At 48.8% G+C, this 7,848-nt stretch overlaps 1 long non-coding RNA gene across 1 annotated transcript; it reads left to right on the top strand.

The window, feature by feature from the left end:
- Positions 1–3,951: 3,951 nt before the first annotated feature.
- On the top strand, positions 3,952–7,334 carry LOC140639551 (uncharacterized). Its single transcript, XR_012036215.1, has 3 exons — positions 3,952–4,183; positions 4,866–5,000; positions 5,554–7,334. It is a non-coding gene; the product is annotated as an uncharacterized lncRNA (long non-coding RNA).
- The last annotated feature ends 514 nt before the right edge of the window (positions 7,335–7,848 follow it).

Below are 7,848 nucleotides of genomic sequence, written 5' to 3'. Positions count from 1 at the left end.
ATGTGCCACGTGTGCATGTATCCATGTATGTGTGTGCACGTGTGCACGTGCGTGCACATGCACATGCAGGGAAGCATATATTCCTGAGCTCTGCTTGGGACCAGCAACATTCCAACAGGAACGTGCACGTCTGGTGCCCAAACCTTGGATTCTAAATACCATCTTCCATTAAAATGAGTCAAGACTCCTTGGAAAAAATGGTTGATTCCACAACTGGGGCCAGGAAATCAGAAGGTGAGCCTAGAACATCTTGTTGTGTTGGAAAGTGAGGGCGTGGCTCAGAGAATGAGGGGGCCATATGGGAAGAAGAACACAGAATCAAAGAGCTCTCAGTGGTCAAACTGGGGACAATGTGAGCTTTAAATTAAATAACGATGGAAATGGATATAACCCACTAACTTATATGGGAACCCATAAGTTCACGTGGAGATAAAAAGTAATTAATGTTGATGAGGGATATTTACACAGTTGCAAAGTAACTCCCCATAAAATAGCTGTCCATTACAAAGAGGAAAAGACTAGTTTTATAGTGAAGACACGTAGTAGATGCCGCCTTAATGACATGATCAAAGTAGAGGAAGAAATCAGAATGGAGGACCCTGGGGGTGGGTGCAAGGAGAAGAATGCAGTGTCACTACTATGATATTCCTGCCATAATGCATGACTTGAACCCAATCAGGAGGAAATGTTAGACCTTAACCGAGGGACATTGTACAAGGTCTGATCTTTAAAAGTGTCAAGGTTATGAAAGTCAAGGAGAGACAGAGGAGCTGTCCTCCCAGACTGAAGGGAGACTAAACAGACATACCTAAATCCAAGAGTGATTCTGAACTGGATCTTTTTGTGATAAAAGACACTACTGCAATAATCGGCAAAACCTGCTTCCCGGTTTTGACGGTTGTGTTGTGGTGAGGCGGGGAAGTGACTTTGTAGGAAAAACACAGGAACATATTGGAAGATGATGGGATATCAGGATAATTTATTCCCAAAGAGTCCAAGGAAAAGAGGATTTTTTTTTTCCTTTGGTGCCACCCTTGCAATTTTTCTGTTACTTCGGGATCGTTTCAAAATTTTAAACCGATAAGGAACAAATGTAGAAAAATTAACTTGTAAATAAACCAAATGCGGCATATACACACAATGGAATATTATTTAGCCTTCAAAAGGAAGGAAATTCTAACAGATGCCGTGACATGGAGGAAGCTTAAAGACATTATGATAAGTGGGACACCTGGGTGGCATAGTCGACGGAGCATCCAACTTGGTTTCAGCTCAGGTCGTGTTCTCGGGGGGTGTGGGAGCCAGCCCTACATCAGGCTCCATGCTCAGTGCAGGATCTATTGGGATTCTCTCTCCCTCTCCCTCCTCTCTCCTTACCTCTCCCCTCCCATTTATGCTCTCTCTCTTTCTCTCCCAAATCAATCAATCAATTAATCATCTTAAAGGAAAAAAGGCATTATGATAAGTAAAATAAGCCTATCACAGGGACCAAATACTGTATGGTTCCACTTATAAGCTGTACCTCAAACAGCTCTTGGAGGGGCGCCATGTGTGTAGCAGGAACAGATCGTAAGTTTGAGATGTTGAAAAGCTCTGGAGATGGAGGGTGGTGACAGTTGTACACCAACACAGACGTGTTCAACGCCACTGAACTGTACACCAAAAGCTGGTTAAAACAGTAAAATGTTATGTCTCTTGTACCACAACACAAAATTTAAATTAAACAAAAGAAACCGTGATTGTTAACATGCATTCACATCCAATGTTTAGTTTTAAATCGTTGCTGTGAAAAGCGACACCAGCATCGGTGTGTGTCTTGAATATCAAGTATGCCCTAACTCAGGGTTTCCTGTTGCAGCTCCATGAAAAGGAGCTTATCTTGGAAGAGGAAAGGTTTGGCTTCCCAGGGCCAAACATTAAGTTTACAGCTCTGTGGAAATTTAGAGAAAAAATTCCTTCTGCCAAACGTGGCTGTGAATGTCCATTCTTCGAGAGTTCTAGAATGGTTGAGAGCCTCCGTCTTCAAAGTCAATCTGCTTTTTAGTTACTTCGCTAAATAAAGCAATCCAACCTGGTGGCAAAACTCCAAGGTCTGACATTGCTGCAGGCAAACAAGGCAAGCCCTTCCATTGTGTAGTTTGCTCGGGCTGTAGAACCGGGGCACATGTGTCTGCTTATTTATTACAGAGGTGCCGCGAGGCCCTGCGGGAGCAGATTCCCGTAGCCACAAAATGGGACACATGAATCCAGATAGAGGTTAAGCATACGATGTTAACCGTAAAAATGCTATCATGTGGTTCCACAGGTGAGGCCTCGGGATAAAGCAAATCGTGACTTTCATGTCCAGCTACCCTTCCCCTGCACAGCCCAACCGATGGCATGACCCACAAGCCCATTTCAGGTCTGGGCAGGGGTGCTGGGGGCTCCATGCACTCCCACCACTGGGAAAGGCTTTGCCTAGCGGCCCTACACTGGCACAACACATAAGACACAATGAACCAAACTGAAAAGCACTTTGACTCTTTGGGCCACAGTCCCTTTGTGTCAAATGTCAGACCTGCCAGGATAGACTTTTTTTTTTTTTTTTAAGATTTTATTCACTGATTTGAGAGAGAGCGAGAGCACTCAAGTCCAAGTAGGGGCAGAGGCAGAGAGAGAAGCAGACTCTCTGCTGAGTGGGGAGCCCAAGGCAAAGCTCGATCCCAGGCCCCAGGGACCATGACCTGAGCTGAAGGCAGATGCTTAACCAACTGAGCCACCAGGTGCCCCGGGAAAGACATTCCTTTAGTGCCTTCCAATTCTATGGCTTTCATGATCTGTAACTACTTAGCCAATAATTTGTGAGTTGATGGTGGTTCATATTGATTATTAAACGTTTTTTTTTTTTTTTAATTCCTTTGTTAGTGCATGTGCGGGGGTGTGTTTCTTTGAGAGTAACATCAACTCTTAGTTGGTCAGTTCTTGGAATTATTGGTCTCAGGACTGTACATTAGTCCAGAATTACACTTGCCCTACCCCGAAGAAAGTCTGCCACCTGCCAGCATAATTGTATGACAATGAATATATATAGGACTAGAGCCCCATTCCAGAAGTGGAGATTATGGGCCAGATAGAACAACACATGCCCTTTAGACAATCCTTTTATGCCAAGCCTAATATAATTCAGGTTTAAAGGGCATATGTCTCTATGGGTCACGTTTCAGAAGACCCCATAATGGATCTAAACCCAAATAAACATGAGCTAAGCTTGGACCCATTTCTTTTAGACGTAGCTATCGACAGCTGTACAGAGACGGTTGTGCGAATGCTCGGGGGTGGCTGGGGCAGTTGTTTCCAAGGGTCTTCCAGCCCCATTAAGGCTGGATCCAGAAATAGCTGAGACTGGGCCCCAGCCTATAGGGCCGGAGCTTTCACGGGCTGGAAACTACACTCTCAGACTCGACTGTGCCCTTCTCTGGTCTGAGTTCTGGTTGAGATTCTCTGAGATTTCCTTTAGGAGTATTTGGACCCAGGGTCTGTGGCACATCTCGCAGACTGGCGACGGTGCAGGGGACAGCGCTCTCCTGGTGGCAGGGTGGGGAGCACTGGCCGTGTAGGGTCAGAGCCCCCGAAGTCCCCAACGACAGTTCCACAGGAGGAAGGCCCCACGGGTGCCCTCGGAGAGATCTTGACAGTCACAATGAGCAAGTTAGGAGCTTCCTGGGGCCAACCCACCGTGGCACCTTCCCTCCGACAGAGCAGGGGGCAGGTGCGACAGGTACGACAGGTGCGACGCCCCCCCCCCCCGGGGGTCCTGTCCTGCTCAGCAGCCACCCAGCAGAATCGCGGGCTCTCCCTAGCACCCAGTGCATTTCCATGGGAACAGCTCGGCAGCCCTGCGCTAGGCGGTGTGTTCCATCTATTTCTATGGCACCTATCACCATGGCACCTACTTGCTCTGAAAAACACAGGCTAAAAACAGAACATCAGGAGAGGGGGGCAAAATCCACTTCTCTGCAGTCACCTTCCGCAGCTGCTGTTAGACCTAGGGCTGCTCATGCCGACCTCGGCGTTCCCAGTTTCTGTGTGTTTGTTGTAGGTGGCCTTAAAGGACAACAGGCTGGCTCCCTGCACCACATCCTGCATCCTCTCGGGGTGGCGGGGCCTGAGGCTCTAGGGAGTTTGCGCCCCACTCACCGCAGAGGTGAATCCCCAGGCACAAGGAGCCCCTTGGAAAAGGTTCCCCCCGGGGCTGGTTCAGGGTCTCCCATGACATGTCCAGGGAAGGCGGGACAAGTGGGGAGTAGAGGAAAGGGAAGGTGACATCAGGGACACAGAGGACCCAAGAAAGAACTCGTATTTATTCCAACCAAGTGGATCACGAGCTTCTCTGGGCCCCCATGGGACCCTCTCTTCAGAGGCAGATCCGTGAAGCCAAATAGCTTCCCTGAAGGTTTTCCCTAAATACAAGGCCACCCTTTACAGCACTGCCCTTAACCCAGACTCTGGAGACAGGTAGAGCATGAGTGTGAATCCTGACTCAGGTGAGATCCGAGAGCCGCGTGTGAGCGGTGGGTTAATGTGCCATCTGGGAAATGGGCATGAGAAGACACAGCCCTCAGGGCCAGGCCACTCCCTGTGACCTCAGCCCTCCTGCTCGTTTCTTGCTTTGCCCAGCTATAAAATGGGGGCAGTAACCGGCCTCAAAAGAACTTTGAGACCGTGGAGGAGACAATACATATCAAGCATCAAGCACTGAGCAGAGCGCTTGGAGCTGCTGGAGAAGAAGCCATGAGGATGTGGGTGGTGACAAGGACCGGGACAGGAGGCTCAGCCAGCCCTGGTTCTCCCGGGCCTGACCTCCTGCCTTGGTCCTGATGGGGCAGGTATGAGCAGGGTCCCCACCTCCAGACGCCCACAGTCATCAGTGTGCCCGGGCATGACAAACAAGCTCACACTCCACAACAGGAGTCACTGCGCAGCAGGGTCATCAGCTGGCACTTGCTGGGACACACAGGATGGTGAGGTTCTCATGAACTGAAGGAAATCCCAACTCCGTTCCCTGCTGTGGGCTCTTGGAGTCAAGCAGCCCTGGGGACTCAACCTTCCCTCTGCCTACCTATTGACCAAGTGACTCAACTTCACCTCCCTTTCCTTCCCCATTCGTGAAATGGGGTCATGCCTCCTGTCACAGAAGGTGGTTGGGGCATTTGGGGGGGGGGGCATGCAGGAAGAGCCTCCAGCCCAGAGCCAGCACTTAGTGGGCTCTAATCCCCCCACTGAATGTCTTAAAGTGGAGTAAATACTCTTTTTAGTGAATTAAGGGTTGGCCTTTATAATAGAAGGAAACAGGCGTGTTTCCTGAATTTGCTGAGATGCTGGTAAATGCTGGTAAATGCTGAAACTCCCAGATTCACACCAGGCGGGGGAGGGGGCTGGGGTTGGCATGCCCCCCTCCTGGGGCCTCCACGGCCCTTTCTCACCACCCCCTCTCAAGAACGCTCTTCCAAACTAGACAGTGGGCTTGTGCTCACACACTGCTTACTAGTTCCTTTTTTTGTGTTTTCTTTTAAGATTTATTTATTCACTTGAGAGAGAGAGAGAGGAGGAGCGGATGGAGAAAATCTTCAAGCCTACTCCCCACGGAGCACAGAGCCCCATGCAGGGCTCCATCTCATGACCCCAAGATCATGACCTGAGCCCAAAAAAAGAGTTAGACATTTAACAGACTGAGCCCCCCCAGGTGCCTCTACTCATTCCTTTTTATTTTATAAAAGTATTTCCCCTGTTGTAAGCATTGTGGCCATCTCCCTGCCAAATCCCATCCCCACCCCCAAGAGGACCCACTTTCCACTTGAGGGTTCATGGGCTTCTAAGAAAGTGCTCTACTCCAAGGTGCTGGGGACTGAGCTGTGGTCTGAACCAAGCCAATCACATAATTCTATCCCCTGCGTGCCAGGACGGGTTCATGTGGCCTCAGTGGGTCCAATCAGAACGTCCCTTGGGAGGTCCTCTGAATGAGGAACAGAAGGTCCAGCAAGGGCTGTAGATGTGAGGCCTGGATGACTCTAGCCATTCGATGGTCATAAGCAAGGCCAGCCTATGAGCAAAGCTGATGCATGAAGGGGGACAGCCAAAGCACCGCCAGGACCTGGAGCTGGTGCCATGATGGCTTTAGAACACCTAGATCAAACTGATTCTTTGCCCCTCGGACTTTCTTGGGCCTGGGAGTCAATGCATTCCACTCCCGTTTAAACTGATTTGAGTTGGGTTTCCCACCATGCGAGAAAAATGCACCAGGAACATGATTTCCTCTTTAGAGTTCCAAAGCCCCCGTCACGTTCAGACCTCTGTTCCAACGTTAGGTCTTGAAGAAAGCTCACCTAATGCTATTACCTCCTTCCCCCTTGGCTCCTGTGTGCTGCTTATTTAAAACTCAACCACGCGTGCCAGCCTCACAATAAAACCGGTAGTGTCTCTAATTCCCCACTGAGGACAATGAGGCCCCAGCAAAAGCATTTTCTCCAAGGTTACCTATTGAGGAGCTGGTAAGATCCAGACTAGAAATGAGTAGGCCATTACTAAATTCTTATTTCTTTTTCTAAATGTGAAATGATTTTAATTCCCCAGTTGGATTCTAATTTTCTTGAGGCCAAAGCTATTTTTTCCTTCCTATTTCCACCATCCATTGTAGTCACTTGAGACATGTTTGTTACCCGGTGACCAAGGGAACCTCCTGCAGCCAGGAACACAATGCCTGGAGGTCTGCCTCGTATTTTAAGAAGTACCAGGCACTGGGCGAAAGGCTTAACACATGTATTCTCATTTTTTTAAGAGATGGCTTGTTGTATTTACATTACTCTTGGGCCTGAGGGCAAGTGGCTTTTCATCAAGGCTCGAGCAGAGCCTGTTTGGACTGAAAGTGTAGGATCTTTCCTAAAGAACAAACATGGAACACAGTGGTCCTTTACTGTGCACATGGCTGTGTGGAAGGGCCGAGGACTCTGGGGTTTGATTCCTGACACTACTTCTTATTATCTGGGTGGTCTTGGGCAAGTTACCCTGTGTATTTGTGCCTTAGTTTACTCATTTGTCAAATGAAGATATAACCCCAACACCTCTGTGGGCTGTGGGAAGAGTCCATCATATCAAACACCCAGCACACTGCCTGGCATCATTTTGCTCTGTTCCTGCTATGTTTCTTCTTTGCTGGGCACTAACCAGTGGCTGGCCCTCACAGGCGTGTGCCCCACACCCCAGCTTCATGGATGAGAGCCAACCCTACCCAGGGGCCAAGAGAGACAAGTTCAAGGAAACACTGGCCACCAGGTGGGAGAAGTTTCCATCCCATTCCTTGCCAAACATAGATTTGCTGCTGGAAAGCCCAAGCGCGCCAAGGAATGGTTGTGGCCCAGGCTGCTTTGTTTCATTGCAAATTCATTGTGTTTGGATTATAACAAAGCGTTTTTCCTTTTGTCTCTGCCCTGCAAACCATGAACTGTTCCAGATCTGACAGCCTGAGCACCGGCTCTGACTTATTCAAGAAAGGAAAGGGGATTTTGCTGGGTGGTGCAGTATGTATTTTTCAATTACGATGGGAAATTGTTCCTCCGAGCAGCCAGGCTTCCCCTCAGATTTTGAGCATTATCGTATAACCAGTTTACACTTGCTCAGGGCTCTTTGTCAGCCAAGGGGAATGTTCTACCTCTTTTAGTAAATGAGACTGAGCAGCACTTCTCTGTGGCTTAGGCAGAGAGTAGGGTAGGGAAGCCAGAGGGACAGGAAGAGATAAGATGCCTTATATTTTATCACTTCTTCTAATCTCCTCCTCTATTCAAAGAAGGCAGGTAGGCCCAGCATAGTCTTCCA

Source organism: Canis lupus, chromosome 9 (genome assembly GCF_048164855.1).
Source record: "Canis lupus baileyi chromosome 9, mCanLup2.hap1, whole genome shotgun sequence".
NCBI lineage: Eukaryota > Metazoa > Chordata > Mammalia > Carnivora > Canidae > Canis > Canis lupus.
This window is presented reverse-complemented; position numbering and strand designations above follow the sequence as displayed.